The sequence below is a fragment of the Crocodylus siamensis genome, chromosome 9, assembly GCF_052110815.1.
Source record: "Crocodylus siamensis isolate JL-2025a chromosome 9, ASM5211081v1, whole genome shotgun sequence".
NCBI classification, from domain to species: domain Eukaryota; kingdom Metazoa; phylum Chordata; order Crocodylia; family Crocodylidae; genus Crocodylus; species Crocodylus siamensis.
In genome coordinates, this window is record NC_143403.1 from 61241328 (window position 1) to 61257208 (window position 15881).

Below are 15881 nucleotides of genomic sequence, written 5' to 3' on the forward strand. Positions count from 1 at the left end.
GCCATCAGATCCCCTCTCAGCCTTCTCCTGTGGAGGCTGAACAGGTTCAGGTCCCGTAGCCTCTCCTCGTAGGGCCTGCCCTTCTGCCCCCTGATCATGTGGGTGGCCTCCTCTGGACCCTCTCCATGTTGTCCACGTCCCTCTTGAAGTGCGGCGCCCAGAACTGGACGCAGTACTCCAGCTGCGGCCTGACCAGCGTCACATAGAGGGGGAGGATCACCTCCTTGGACCTGCTCAAGATGCATCTGTGGATGCATGACAAGGTGCGGTTGGCCTTCCTGACTGCATCCCCACACTGCTGGCCCATGTTCATCTTGGAGTCTATGATGACTCCCAGATCCTTTTCTGCCTTTGCCCTGACGAGAAGGGAGTTCCCCAGCCTGTAGGTATGGTGCGGTTGTTCCTCCCCAGGTGCATCGCTTTGTATTGCCCTGCATTCCAGCTTCCTTGATGTATGACTGCATTTGGATCTGTTAAAATACATTATTTAGAATAAGCCTCAATTTATCAGTATCTAGATTGCTTTGTATTATGCCCAGTCCTCATCATTTTGTATCACCCATCTTTGTATCACCTGCAAATTTTATCAGCTATAACTTTTAGATTTACTTTGAAATCACTGAAAGCATCTGGCTAGCTCTGATCACTGTGCAGCCCCATTCAGTGAGAGTTCCCCACTGAGAAAACTGCTTTGAGATCTGTCATTCAGCCAGTTTTGAATACATGTAACATGCTCTTTATTGACAGATGCCAACTTTTTAGTCATAACGAATGCAATACTACCTTAAACATTTTTTGAAGAATTATTACATCTCCACAGTCAGTTTTATCAACCAAACTTATAATCTTGTCAAAAAATGAAATCGAATTTCCTTGAATACCTGTTTTTCAAAGAATTGTGTTGGATGGCATTAATTATCTTCTTGCCCTTTAATACTTCAATAAAATCCCATATTCATTTTTTCCTATTAATTTCCCCAGTGTTGATGACAGCCTGTAGTTACTATAACCCATAGTTACTCAGGATGTCTTCCTTGCTTTCCATACAGTTTAACACAACATTACCAGTCTGAAATTTCCCTGATGTTGCAAAATTTGCCAAAAACTAGCTGAATGGATATTTCTTCACTAGCTCTTTTGGAATCCTTGGGTCCAGATAATTCAGGGATGATGTCAATGTTTTTGTTCCTAATGGATGTTGTTTATTGTCCTTGTTGATTATTAGTAGTCTGTAAAATAGTTCATCATTTTCATATGATACAAGTATGTCATCTAGATTCTTTCCAAATATATAACAAAAATATCAAACACTTCTCTCTTTTTCTTTGTCATTAATGACAGTTTTACTATTAATGGGCTTCTACCATCCAATAATTTATTTTGCTTCTAACCCATGTTAAAAAACCCCAACTTCTTGTTGCCTTTAGCTATGCCAGCCATAATTTTAATGCTATCTTTAGCTTCCCTTATCTTTCTGCATTTTATAACTTACATTTTATATTGATTGCTATCCATTTTCCCCTTTCCAGTTCATTATATCTTATTTTCACTTCACCACTGAACCAGGATGGACTTTTACACAAAGTTGTCCTGTTTTTGATGCAGAAGCATGTTTTTTGGCCATCTAAAACTATTCTTAAAAAATCCTGTCCTTCTGTCATTTTTGTCTAGACTTTTTCTTTGAAACTGTAGTTCTCATGCTCATAATTTTCCTCATCTTTGGGAAATGAGTCCTCCTGAATCACTGAGAAAATCCCTGTAGGTATAAAATATTAAATATATATGGGGTGGAATTGTCTTCTGTTTACCCATTTTGATCATGATCACTGGTCCTTAATTCCAGTCTAGTGATTAATCCAGCTTTACCATTCTGATGCAGATCAAAACCAAACTATTTCACGTGTGGTACATTACTTTTTATGTTAGATAATTGCTCTTTATCATTTTGACAAACCATAAATGTCTGTCTAGCATTGCCCACATTTTAGACTAATGCTTAAGCAGTGATGCATCTTGTCCCTGTTTTGTATAGTCATCTGGACCAGATGCCCACCTGTCCACATGGGCTTTGCTAGCACATTAGCATTCGTAGTTCTTAGTTATTAGTATCTGTAGAACAAGTAACAGTGACTTTAATGTAGACACTCCCCCAGTACCTGAGCAAGTTGTAATCACTGATTTTAACATTTCAATCAATCAAATCATCCTATGGGATCCAGCTATATTTTTGATTGCTTCTCCTCAATGAGAAATTCCAGTTCCTCTTGGTTATTACTTATTCTCTTAGCATTGGTATATTAGTAGCCGGAGAAGTTCTTCTCTATACATTGTTTGCAGCATTGTTTACTTGTGACGTGAAAATCTGTAGTACGTTTGCCTTCTTGCAGAGCTGATTTATTGTTTTCCTGGATGACATGTTTTCTACCTTCAGAGCTTAGAGTCCAATGCAAGCAGAGTTCCTCTCTGCCCTGGTGGTGTTGCCAGCCCACAGAATTATACAATTAGAAACTTAGGGTTGGAAGGGACCTCAGGAGGTCATCTAGTGCAACACCTTGCTCAAAGCAAGACCATCCCCAGCTAGATCATCCCAGCCAAGGCTTTGTCTGGCCGGGTCCAAGGAGGAAGAGTCCACAATCTCTCTGGGTAACCTGTCCCAGTGTTTTACTGTCCTCCTAGTGAGACAATACTTCCTGATATCTAACCTAAACTTCCCTTGCTGCAACTTGAGACGATTGCTCCTTGTTCTGTCGTCTGCCACCACTGAGAACAGTCCGGCTTCATCGTATTTGGAGCCCCCCTTCAGGTAGTTGAAGGCTGCTATTAAGTCCCCTCTCAATCTTCTCTTCTTCTGACTAAATCAGCTCAGTTCCCTTAGCCTGTCTCATAAGTCATGTCCTCCAGTCCCTGAACTATTTTCACTGCCCACTGCTGGACTCCCTCCAATTTGTCCACATCCTTTCTGTAGTGGGTAGGCGTTGCTCTGTGAACTAGAGCAATGAAACATGGAAGATAACATATTTTAACCATTTGGAAAAAGTAAACTTCATTGATAAACAGAAAGAAGAATTTTTTTCACGTCTGTGGCTGCCTCTGATATTGGACACCTCCAGGGAGGAAGACAACCTAATCTGCACATCATAGAGAAACACTCTCACAAAAGGACTCGCACATACCCAGGGGAATACACTTCCAGCTTCTGCCTCCCCTGTGCAAAATGGAGTTTATTTTCTACCTAGGAGGACTTTTACAATCTTTGAAATCTTCTCAGCCTGAGAAAGGGTGTATGGGCCCAAAAGCTTTCAAGGAAAGGATTTTTTTTTTTCTGGTCTAATAAAAGATATCACCTCTGACTCAAAAGCTTTGTGTATTGCTCAAATCAAGGTGTACCACATCCACTGGTCTCCCCACATCCACAGAGCCAGTCATCTCATCATAGAAGGCAGTCAGGTTGGTCAGGCATGCCTTGCCCTTGGTGAATCCATGCTGGCTGTTCCTGATCACCTTCTTCTCCACTAAGTGCTTAGAAATAGACTGCTTGAGGATCTTCTCCATGATTTTTCTAGGAACTGAGGTGAGGCTGACTGTTCTGTAGTTGTCTGGATCCTCCTTTTCCCCTTTCTTAAACATGGACACTGTTTGCCCTTTTCTAGTTACCTGGGACCTCTCCCAATCGCCATGAATTTTCAAAGATGATGGCCAGCAGCTCTGCAATCACATTAGCCAACTCCCTCAGCATCCTCAGGTGCATCCGATCCGGCCCCATGGACTTATATATGTCCAACTTTTCTAAATAGTCCCTAACTTGTTCTTTCACCACTGTTCGCCTCCTCCCCAAACTGTGCTGCCAGGTGCAGTAGTCTTGGAGCTGACCTTACTTGTAAAGATAGAGGTGAAAAAGGCATTAAATACTTCAGCCTTTTCTGCATCCTCTATCACTAAGTTGTCTCTCCCATTCAGTAAAGGACCTGCACTGTCCCTGATCTTTTTCTTGTCACTGACATACTTGTAGACACCCTTCTTGTTCCCTTTCACATCCCTTGCTAGCTGCAACTCCAATTGCGCTTTGACCTGACTTATCCCCGCATGCCTGAGCAATACTCTTATACTCCTCCCTAGTTGTTTGTCCAAGTTTCCACTTCTTACAAGCTTCCTTTTTGTGGTATAGTATACTGAAGAGTTCCCTGCTAAGCCAAGGTGATCTTCTGCCACTCTTGCTAGTCTTCCTGTGCATCAGGATGGTTTGTTCCTGCACTCTCAGTAAGGCTTCTTTGAAGTGCAGCCAGCTCTCCTGGACTCCTCTCCCCCTGAGACTGGCTTCCCAGGGCATCCTGCCCATGAGTTCTCTGCGTGAGTCAGGGAAGTTACTTGTATGGCAAGTCTTCTTTCCTGAAGTCTCTGCTGCTCTCTATCCTTCCTTTCCTTGGGATCCTGAACTCAGTCATCTTGTGGTCACCAACACAACAGCACACAAGTGGGCAAGAGAAGCAACTACTGTAAAGAAGTGTAGTGGACCTAGGCTGATTTATAGGAACTGAAACTGTGGTCCACGTGGTTCCCACCCCAGGGTAAAGCATGTATCAAGAAACTGTATTGAGATGGAAGTGTTATCCTGATCTCATAGAATTGGGAAGTAGGAAGGAAACTGAGGCAGAAGATCAAGGAATTAGAATCCTATGACATCTGACAGAGCCGGAAATAAATGAAGATCCTTTCAGTCCCAGTTACCTTCAAGACCCTATAATTACACTGGTCAACAGGTAGTAGGAGCTGATGAAACAAAATCCTTTGTATGCGTCTGCCCTTAATAACAACTTTTAAATGGGGAAATGATACCATATACATGCTGTGTGACCAGAACAGTATCTCCCTGGATGTTGACTTGTAGCTAGGCATCAGCAAGTCCTGCAAAACACATCTCCTGAGTGCCGGGCAGAGGTCAGCTGCTTCTTTCCATGAAAGCCGATGTTTGTGCTTGATGTCATTGTTTATATTTTGCTCTATAATTCTGGCTTCTGCTAGGACCTCTTTTCTCAGCAGAGAGATTTTTATAAAAGTTTCCAGAAAGAAACTTGTTATTACAAACTAGTTTATTTTAACCTATACGTAGCAAATACTAGAGCTCCTAGACTAGGTGAAACTTTCAGGTAGGAGGGTAGCATATAGTTCTTCCAATGTTTTCAGTTTGATTTATGGCACCTTCGGTTTGGACCTTCAACCAGAATAGTTGTTGCAGCAACAATCCAGGTCAGAATATCTTGGGGAAGGGACGTTTTTGTTAGTACCATTAGTTCTCAGGAGTTTGGGAGGAGAAGCAAAATGAATTACAGTCAAATTGCTTTGTTTTCCTTTTTGGTAAATAGCATTGTAGATGTCTTGGAATATCCTAAGGCTTAAGTGAAACTGAAATAGCCTGCTCTTTACTTTTAACACAAGTGTCTGCAGTAGTTTAACTAAATTAGTTAGCTTGTACATGAATAAAGTCCATGTGTATCAGTTAGTATTTGATGTTCTAAACACCCTACTGGGGCGCTACTGGCTTTTCTGTGATTTGTATTTTAGGAAAGGTGTTCTAATACAGGGGTTGTCAACTGGGGGTACACATACCCCTAGGGGTAATTGGAAAGGTCATAGGTGGTATGCATGGGTGGGCAGGGACAAAGTACGCCCCAGGGCACAGTGGTGTCTCCCCTAGCATGTTCCCACACGTCGCCTCTTACCCAAGGGAGAGGCACACCGGGCACCGCCAGCCCCTTGCGGCACCCCACCCACCCCAGCTTGCTCTCCTGACTGGCTGCCAGGCTGCTACCCTTGGCCAGTAGCCAATGATGAAGCACCCCTCTGCGGATGGATGTGGGGTGGGGGGACTCCCATGTGGCAGCTGCTGCTGCCACCCACCACCCTGCACTGCCACCACCCTGCACTGCCACCTCCCAGGAGCAGAGCCAGGGGGCCAAGGGCAGCAGTGCCCCTCTGCAGGCTGCACAAGTGCTACCTGGCTGACGGGACTTCGGGTGGTGGGGGGCCCCCTCTGCATCTAGCTGCCACCAACAGAAGGGGTACACTTGCTAAAAAAAAGTTGAAAACCCCTGATTTAACAGGAAGGTGTAGAAAAGGCATGTATTCTAGGGGAACAGGATTTTTTTTCAATGGAGGCCTCTACAGAAATATGCGCACATGCATGGGGTATTGTCATGTGTACCTGGCATTACTCCAAGAGAAGGATGGAGCTAAACAAAGTTTGGGAATGTTAACAGTGAATATCTATCTTAAAATTGTAGTGGGTCAAATCTCTGTTTCAAGGGAAAAAGCCTCTATAACTCTTTTGCATAGAGGATATGACTTCCAAGATTATTTGGGGCAGGAGGATGGTAAATCTTTCTCATTTAACATCCTGGATGTCAGCAAGAAATACTATGTACAAAAATAACTCTAGTTTTGCTGCTTTTTTTTTTTGTTCCGTTTGACTTTTCCTTTAGGACTTCATTATTAACAATGAACTAGCAGACTTGCTCAAGGGACGAATTACACTCTGAAGATCATAAGTGCAGTTAAAAGACCCTGACTTTTCTCCAGTAGTGTGCTGGATAGCTTAAACTTAACCCTGTAAAGCAGAATCCATAAAATGGGCCATATGCATTTTTGCTGATAAGGAGGTTTTGAGTTAATCCCATTTTGTACAGACCTGTGCCTGCAAAAGCTTAAGGAAATTTATCACAGTAGCAGATTGTTTTCCAAGTAATATCCTGATGGACTACGAAGCCTATTCCTTTATGATAAATACATAAAGGTTTTGCTTAACTGTAGTTTTGAGCCACTTCATTTCTAATCTCGGCTGCTCGGTTTTTAAGTCGGCTTTGACAAAGTCTGCCTGAAATACAATAACACTGACACTGAAGTTACTCAGCATGAGGTTGGGGAGGGGATGTGAGAAAACATTCAGAGCTGGCACATTTTGGGTTTTTCCCCCTTAATGTCACTAGAACTCTTGTAAATTTGGTTTATTTCCTGTGCAGAGGAGCAGTCAATGTGAACTTGTCTGTTTGGGCTGGGGATAATATATAGCAAAGTAATTCAGTTGTAATCCCCAAAGACAGAATAAAAATAAACGGCCATGATCTACTAGGAGCTGGAATAACTTAAACATCAAGCTCCTTTACACCCTTCTAAGAAACTGCTTCTAATATTGCATCCTTAATTGTTTGCACCTGTAACTTTGCAAGTGCAATCACTTGCAGGTGCTACTACCCACCTATTTGATTGCTCCTACAGATCTGGAAGGTGCATCTCTAGGCCATTACTTACACCTACAAGCCATTGGCAGGTGTGCTAATTGCCAGTGCAGTCTCAGAGGCTAGCCTAAGTCCTGTTGAAAAATTGTGGCCATTTATATGAGCCACACAAAATGCATGATCACAAATAAGAGCACCACCGTTTAGTGTTCTCTTCCTTTAGTTTGGAAGCCCATATGCTTGGTATTTTTCCAGAAACTCACTGTCAGGAAGATTGCAGTGTTAAAAAAAACAAAACTATTCAGAATTAAACTGACCATTTTTTATCTGACTGAAGAAAAATGTGGTTCCATGAGACACTGGAGTTTAAAACTGGTATATTGCTAGTCTACTCCTGATCATCTGTACATCTGAAAAACAAAACCAGCAATAAGCAAACCTGCTTTTTGATATAGCAGCTCACAATGGTTTGATAAATGAGTAGTACTAGCCTGCTGAGAGCTGTGGTTCATGTACAGTGCTTGGCAGTTCATTCAGGAAATTGCAAATGAAAATATAACCCGTGCAGGTAACTTGCCTAAGGTATAACAAAGAATAACTTCAGCTCTGACAACCTGCCTCAGCTACTTTTAGACTCATCTTTTCAGGCTGCTACCTAAAAATCAAGACTCCTGGCTAGTCTTAGCTGTAATATGTCTCATGTAGCAAGATCAGCCAGCAGATAGTGGTTAAGTCCATGCCACCAGCAAGTCATATACTAGCTGACAACAGCAAAGGTGAGAATTAAAGGTAAAAATACAGTTCTGCAGTCGAATGTATGAGGTCTGCAGTACTGACCTATTCAATTGTCCATTCTAAAAGATTTCTCATTGACATTGAGAGCCTGAAAATGTTACCAATATATATTGTTTAATAGGTGTTCAACTGTAAAATGTGACTTAAGTGTATGTTCAACAAATTCCTGGATGTCCTCTTCAAGAATTTGGCATCCAGTTTTGAAGAGGGAAAGAACCCAAAGGCCCTGCAATGGACAAGCAGAATAAAAATAAGCAATTACTTAAGGATGCTAAACTCCAAGCAACCACAGCACAAACCCTCTTAATTCAAAGGCCCTATTGATAATGCACTGCTCCCTGGAGAAACCAATGTTCCTAGAGGCAGAGGGAAGCCAAAAACTACAGGCTACTATTTATTTTATTTACAAATGGGACAGGTCACAGTAACTGGGAGCCAGGTAATAGTCAGTATTCCCTAGTGCACTACCTGAGTCCCAGATGCCCAACAGCGAGCTTTTAATTACTTGATTTTGAATATTTTCAACAGGTCAAATTCATTTTGATCTTGTTGGTAGGCTTTGTAAAGAGGTGTAGCCAGAATTTGGAAAGAGGTAGCTACACAACAGAAGCTGACTGCAGTGGACTGGGTGAACAAGGGGATGGGGAATTTGAATGTCTATGTCCTTATTAACAGGGATCTGGGTTTTCTGTTTCCCATGGAAAAAATGCAGATTTTCTCCTTTTAAGGAGAAAAACCTGGGAACCAGCAGGTTTCCCCTTGCAGGCTAGCTTGGGGGGAGCAGGAGGAGGGTGATCAGAGGCAGGGGGTGTCATGTGCAGGTGCCCACGCACACGTGCACATGGCAGGCAATAGAGCCAGGCAGCATGGTGGAGCACAGCTCCCTGCAGATAAGTGAGTGGGGGGGGCATAGGCAATTCTTGGTGGGAATATGAGGGAACATGTACCTCCAAAATTTCTGCACCCACAGCAGGGCATGGGGCTGCAGCATGGCTGACCAGCACTGGGCCAGAGCTGCCTCTGTGGCTCAATGGGCAGGAGCTGGTGCAGGAGGGCAGAGTGGGGTAGGAACACTCAGTGCTGCTGCCACCACTGCTGCCAGGAGTACCATAGCGCCCTGGCCACCAAGGTGAGGCACCCCCTGCCTGCTCAGCAGCAGCTGGGAGGGATAACTCTGTGCCACCACCACAGCACCTTGCCTTGGCCTGGCTGTGATGGGGCTCTTGATAGTGGCGACATGGAGTTGTGCCCCCCTGCTGCTGCTGGATGGGCAGGAGTTGCCTCACTATGGTAGCCATGGTGGTACAGTGCTCCCTTGCATGCTGGGTCTCACCTGCTGGGCTGTGGAGGTGGCTCCTGTGCCATTCTGGATCTTGGGAAGAAGCAGGAAGACTCTGTCTACTACTACAGCTCCTGCCTGGTGCTAGTCTGGCCAGGCTGCAGCCACATGCGGGTGTAGAAGTCTGGAGGGGCACATGCCCCGCCATCCCCTCCTAAAGTGTCGCCTATGCCCACACACCCCCTGCCTCACACCCTTCCCCACACACTGCGGGGGGCTGAGCCTGGGGGTGTGGAGCAGTGGGCCAGGACTGGGGCTTCAGCAGGGCTGGGGTGTGGAGGACTTTGGGTTAGGTGTGAGGGGCACTGGCAGGGCCAGGGGGCTGTGGGTCAGAAGTGAGGGGCATCAGCAGAGCTGGGCAGGGGGTTGAGGGGCTTTGGGTTGGGAGTGAGGGGCAACAGCATAGGCAAGGACAGGGCACTGGCATGTCAGGGCTGCTCAGCACCACAAAGCAGCCTGGCGGGGAGGAGCTGCAGCTGGACCTGCATCCTCTTGAGTGAAGGGGGCAGGGGGAGTTCTAATTTTTCCTGTTAAAAAGTCAAAATCAAATGCCAAAAGATATAGGTGTTTAGAATGTATTTTATTATAATGACTGAGGTACTAGTAGGCTTCCAAATTGCTTTATTTATCAATAAAACATTGTGTTCTGTTGAAATGATACATATATATAGATATATATATCGCTATATATAGATACATATATAGAGATATATATATCTCATGGCATTTCATTTTAACTGCAGAAAAACATGGATTTGGGGAGTTTTAATGAGAGAATTTTGGATTTTATCATCAGAGAAAACCAGGATCCCTGCCTATTAGTATGAGACCCTCTATAGCATATGGACACTCACTCACTCACGTTCCTCCCTCTGTGAAAAGTGTGCCCTTGTCCAAGAGCTGTCTGCTCATCTCGTATGGTCAAAGAATAGTTAGGAGATGCATCCTGTTGATCCCTCCCTTACACATTTTCAGGGCTGTGTCTAAAAAGTCTTTGATAATCTGTTCATATTGATAACTTAACCTGGATAGAAAATTATCAAGATACTGTTCATGTTCCATGTCAGGAGCTGATGAGGCTTAAAAATCTAGCTACAAATTGTTTTTTATTTAAAAATACAGAACTTCAAACCCACTCCCCAAGCAGTGACTAATTTCCCTCCACAACACTTGTTCAAAGGAACTGTTTGCCATGACATGAGGTGGCCCGTTCAGGAATCTTTTCTTCCATATGGATTTTGTAACATAATGAACTACTAACAACCTCCTCCAGGGATATTGAATTGCACCAAGATTGTAAATGACTTGATGTGGGCAGCATGTGTATTCAGTGTGTGCACATATAGGACACTGCTGTGGGATAGATGCAGTCACAAGTTGAGCTTTAAATCCATCCAGAACCAGACAGACCAAAATGACCCTTGGCCTACTCTTGTCAAGCAGAATTAGTCATATTTTCCTCAGGTTTCCATTTCACTAATTCCTCATCCCTTGCTGTCATCCAAATCAAGCTGTTCACAGAGTGGGGGATTATAAACCAAGCGGTAATGAAATGAAGTCATGCCTAAGTGGGTGCCTCCAGGTTCAGCTGTATTCATTGCAAGCATTTTGGGAAATTAGTTCACATTGTTGGGGGGGTTTTCCCTTGGTAGGAAGGTGCAAGTGAAAAGGGAACATTTGTAGTAATGGATGCATAGCAGAGGAATGATAGGCATATGTATGTATATATAGGCAAATATAACCATAGTTGGTAGGGAATTATGGAATAAGCCAACTATTCTTTTTTCACTAAACTTTTGAGCAAAAATAGGGACAGCAAAATAAGCTGTCTCCACAAAGGGACACTAGGTGCTGTGCTGAGACTTCTTGCTTTCAAAAGGGCAGTGGTGTATCTTGACAATGAGCAGCTTTATAAGCTGTCACTTCTCCTTCTTAGCCTCCTTTATGTTTATGGGACTGAGGATTTTCATGAACTTGCCATCCCCACTTGCAGCATCAAGGCACCGAGCTTTTGAGTATTTCAGTGTTCCAGCTTTCTGGCAAAGTACCCTTGTCTGCATGTTACAATCAAACCTCAGTTCAAACATGTCATGAAAGCCGTTAGTTGGTGACATGTGGGCTTATTTCAGCCTGCTCTAAAAAGGTTTCGTTCAGACTGTGCCTCTACTCAGCTTGTCACAGCCCTTGCATTTTTTTAAATGTTAAGTATTCAGCCCCACTTTATTTCAATATCTCACAAATATCTTTTGTTCAGCCCTCTTCTGAAGCAGGCTTTATGCATTGTGGCACGAATTCTATCCATGTCATATCTTCAGTTCATTTTTCTTAAGACTATACTAATAAACTGTTGTCTTTGCTGTATAGATTTGAGTCATTCAGAATTGCTGAAGTCGACAGATGATATAGGAGGTTGCATTGACCTAATATCTTCCCAATCATCTCGGACTAAGCCTATGAACAGGATATTTGAAGTACAAAATAAACTTTTTAGATGGAATGAAGCTGAGAAATACATTGGAAAATCATTACCTGGCTGGTTGCTGAGAGGATCGCTATCATTAGGAAACACCTTTTTATATACACTTACTCCTAAATGAAAAGAGTCCAAGACAAGGAGAGCAGATAGAGGTCTAATGCTAAAAGCTTCAGGTGGTCTAAAGCAAGTAGCTTGAAATAGGGGCATGTTAAAGAAATCTGTTTTGCATCTTGATGCTTTGTAGAGAAAATTACTTCCTGGGAGTATTGTGTCTGGGTGGAAGACAGTAGACAAGAAACATCAGCCTCAGAGACTGATGGCTAACACTCTGGTTTTATGACTAATAAACTACAGACTGCAAACCAATATTGCCTTAATTGCCCACCAAGCCCAACAAAACTCTTGTCACTGTAACGTACTGCTTAGTCTGTATCTCCATTCAGAGATGTGTTGTGGAAACAGCAACAGGCTGGGAGCTCTGCAGAAACAAGTTATCAAATATGTCCAGTTTGAAGCATGTTCATCTAAATGTTCATTCAATGGGGGTTCAGATTTTTGTGGGACCAGTTCCTTTTAAAGCACACACTTCCATTTGGTCATGGCTGTAGATTGCTTTCTGGAGCCAGATCAGATGAAAATTGTCATTTCTGTCTGCACCCTTAGACTACCTCTGAGGTACGGTTAACCTAGATCGGGTCAGCCATTTCTAGGCTGATCCAGCCTACCTGAACTTCTGTACAGTTCGCACTTTAGATAGACCTAAGTGTAAAGTCTGCACCCGGACAAACTAAGTTGGACCAGGTGACCATTTTTAACTCGCTCAAACATCCCCCCAACCTCCCTGAACATCTGCATGTACCCTGGAGATCTGTGAACTCTTTCCCCTCACTTTGGAGTGCCAGGTGGTCTTAAATCAGAATTTTGGGGGCACTAGTCATCTATATTCTGATGGGCCATTTCTTGATGCATAATCTCAACAGAGCAAAAGCAACTGTGATGGAGGTGTTGGGCAATGCCCTAAAAGCTATATGAGTTAGTCTATAAGGTGGAGATTAACATGCCTAACTACCCCTCTAAAACCCATAAGTCACACCAGCTACGTACCAGTGGGCCTAAGGTAAACATAGGCAATGAACTTCCATCAGTACCTTACTGAGGCACCCCATAGATTATTGCTTTCCTTGCACGTTTGAATCAAGTATCTAAAATGTAGGGTCATCCCATATAGATACTTACAATATTTTACATTCTTAATGTATCATATCAGAAGGGTCTCCTGGAAAGCAAGAAATTTAGGGAGGGACAGGAAGATAATTCAGTGGCCTCCCAGTTGAAGTTCTGAGTAATGATGAAGGCACAGAGAATGCAAGGCTAACAAAGCATTAATTGTTCTGTGGCAGGTCTAGACATGATGGACTCAGCAGTTATTGTGTATACAGTTGTGTATAGCATGAATACAAAGACCATAACAAATCTTGAATGAGTTGCGCTATGCTTTGTGAACCAGGAAGCAAGCAGTCAGCTTCAGCATTTTGCTGCCATGTTTTCCCCGGAGACAAAAATCCAATACTGTGTTTTTTGTGTACCAGGGACTGAGAGATCTGTCTGATGTTCATAGTTTTGTCAGACTAAGGAGAACTAGGATATGGTAACAGGTAGCTATTTCTCTTACGTGATGTGCTGAGGAAGATGCTCCCAAATGGAGGAAACTCTTTTAAGGCAGCAAATCTAGGCTGGAAACGCTGCTGAGTGCTAATCAGGAGCAGGAAACAGATTTAGAAACAGAGCTGGTTTAAATATAGCCAGGCACTGTTATTATCAGATTGAGTTTGGAGACCTGTTAAAATTGCACCTTGATGCATTTTATTAATGCGTTAACTGGATTTTAAAACAGCAACTCAATATTCACGCGTGTCTAATATTTTTGTCCTATGCCCTGCCTATAAATAGAGAATTTCAGATTTCCAAGCCTCATCTCAACTCCTAAATGAGTCATGTGCATTGTGAATAGACCCCGTTGTGCATTTCAGGTGGAGTGCGCGGTGGCTGGAACAAAATGCACTGTCTTCAGGTTGAGTCTAGGGTGTGGTGCTACTACATAAGGAATGTCTGCATTGCTGTCCAGAGCAGACATTTCTGAGCTAGCTGTTTGAGTACTGGTGATGATAGTGTAGCTGAAGTGGCACAGGCTACAGCTGCCAAGTACTTACCCATGGCCTGGCTGAGCTTGCAGGGCCCACACCAGAATCTGTGGTTAACAGGATTCAAACCAGCAGAATGGATTGCTATGTCAAACCTGAACCACATACTGTAGCAGTTAGCAATCCCAGCTGGTTATTTTAAAGCTAGTTTGAGGATGTCTACATGAGCTGTGATCACAGCTCTGAGTTGCAGTGCTTTCATACCCACAGACCATCTGTGGAGAACATGCTAACCAATGGGTCGTGAGGCTGCACTATTATTTTCTAGGGAGCACCTGGCTCTAGAAGAAACCCTCTTGGTTTGTGGCTTGACACTGTTTATCGGAGAACCCCACGGAAGCTAGAGTCAAGACAGAACATAGATTGGCTCTGAATCATTACAACTGGAAAATCCTCAAAGAGAAGATTTAATGGCAAAGGGAGGAAAAGTAGAAATAATATGAGCAAATAGCTTTTTAGTGACACTTAAAACTATGAAAGAAACCAATCAGTCTCATTAAAGACAGCTAACTAGTCTTCACTTGCTGTTTTTCTCTAGTCACACTAATAACTACTTCTTGGTGGAGCTGCGATTTACACTAATGTCTCTGGTAAGTTTTAACGAGTTCGCGTTTCTTGAAGGCAGGAAGTCAGTGAAAGGTGTGTGGAACAATGTCCAAAAGAATTAAACAAACAGTCACAGGACAAAGCTAGATGTGGACAGCTCTTGGTGTTAATGGTACTGAAATATTGGACTAGATTGAATAAATACACAGTGTACCATACTGTAGAAATGTTTGAAGGCCTGGAAGTTCAGTTGTTACTTGCAAAAATGGCAAGAAAATGGTGTATGCATGGCTTAAGGAATGAGATAAATTTGGAAATGCAAGGAAAATATGCAGCTTGTAAAAGAGATGGATCTAACCATGAATACTGGTTTCCAAACTCTTTGCACTTTGAAGTAGTCCCAACTAACCTCAGAATCTCACAGCTTGGACCCGGTTCTCACACTGAATCAATTGACCAAGAAGGACACTTCTATACTTGAGCCTTAGTTCATTTTTAACTAACATGCTGCAAATCCTGTACTGCTCTAACATGCTTATGGGGGCTGGGGTGGCACGGGTGCTAAAGTCACAAGTTCAAGGCCATAACAGAAGCGCCCACAGCACAGCCGTAGCAGATTCCAGTGAATCTATGAATTCTGCTAAATACCTTGTCACGAGGACACAAGAAAAAAGGAACATGCTTATAAGATACCTAGTTATTTAGCCTAGGAGGTCTGGGTGTTTACAGGCATGCACAAATGGGAAAAATTAAGTTATTTCTAGAGCGGCTGTGTTTGTTTAGATTATCCTGCTTCTTTACACGTGTACCGGTGCCTTGTGTTACTATGGTTGTATCAAAAGGAATAAACAGGTGCAAGAGTGTGCATAGGCCAGGCTTAATTTAAATTGGTGCCACGCTGTTCGATGGATACACTTCAATGGATTTTAGTTGTTGGTATCAGTTTCAGTAGCCACATCATAAGGAAATCTTCCTTTCAGGTTGGTCTCCCAGGCTACTCACATGGTCCCTTAGCCTTGGCTGTTGAAGTCCTATTGTCTTTTCCGTACTGATTTTGTGATTCTCTCCAAATACAGTCACTACCACTACAGGTGTTAGGAGACAATAACCCTCTCAGCAAAGGACTTGGAGGTAAAGTGACCTAATCCCACTCTCCTGCAGCCCAGGGCACTATAAAACCTGCAGGTAGCCTCACCAGACCTTGTGCCTCCCACAGCACATAGAAAATCTCGGATCATTTTTCCTTAAAGTCTGGCATCCACAGTGTCTGTACACTGTATTGAAGTGTTTTATTC

General features: G+C 43.2%; 1 protein-coding gene across 2 annotated transcripts in view; it reads left to right on the plus strand.

Annotated features, from left to right (window-relative positions):
* Window positions 1-15881, plus strand: part of ZDHHC8 (zDHHC palmitoyltransferase 8) — a 185056-nt gene that overhangs the window by 65231 nt on the left and 103944 nt on the right. The gene's annotated exons all lie outside the window — the stretch shown is intronic.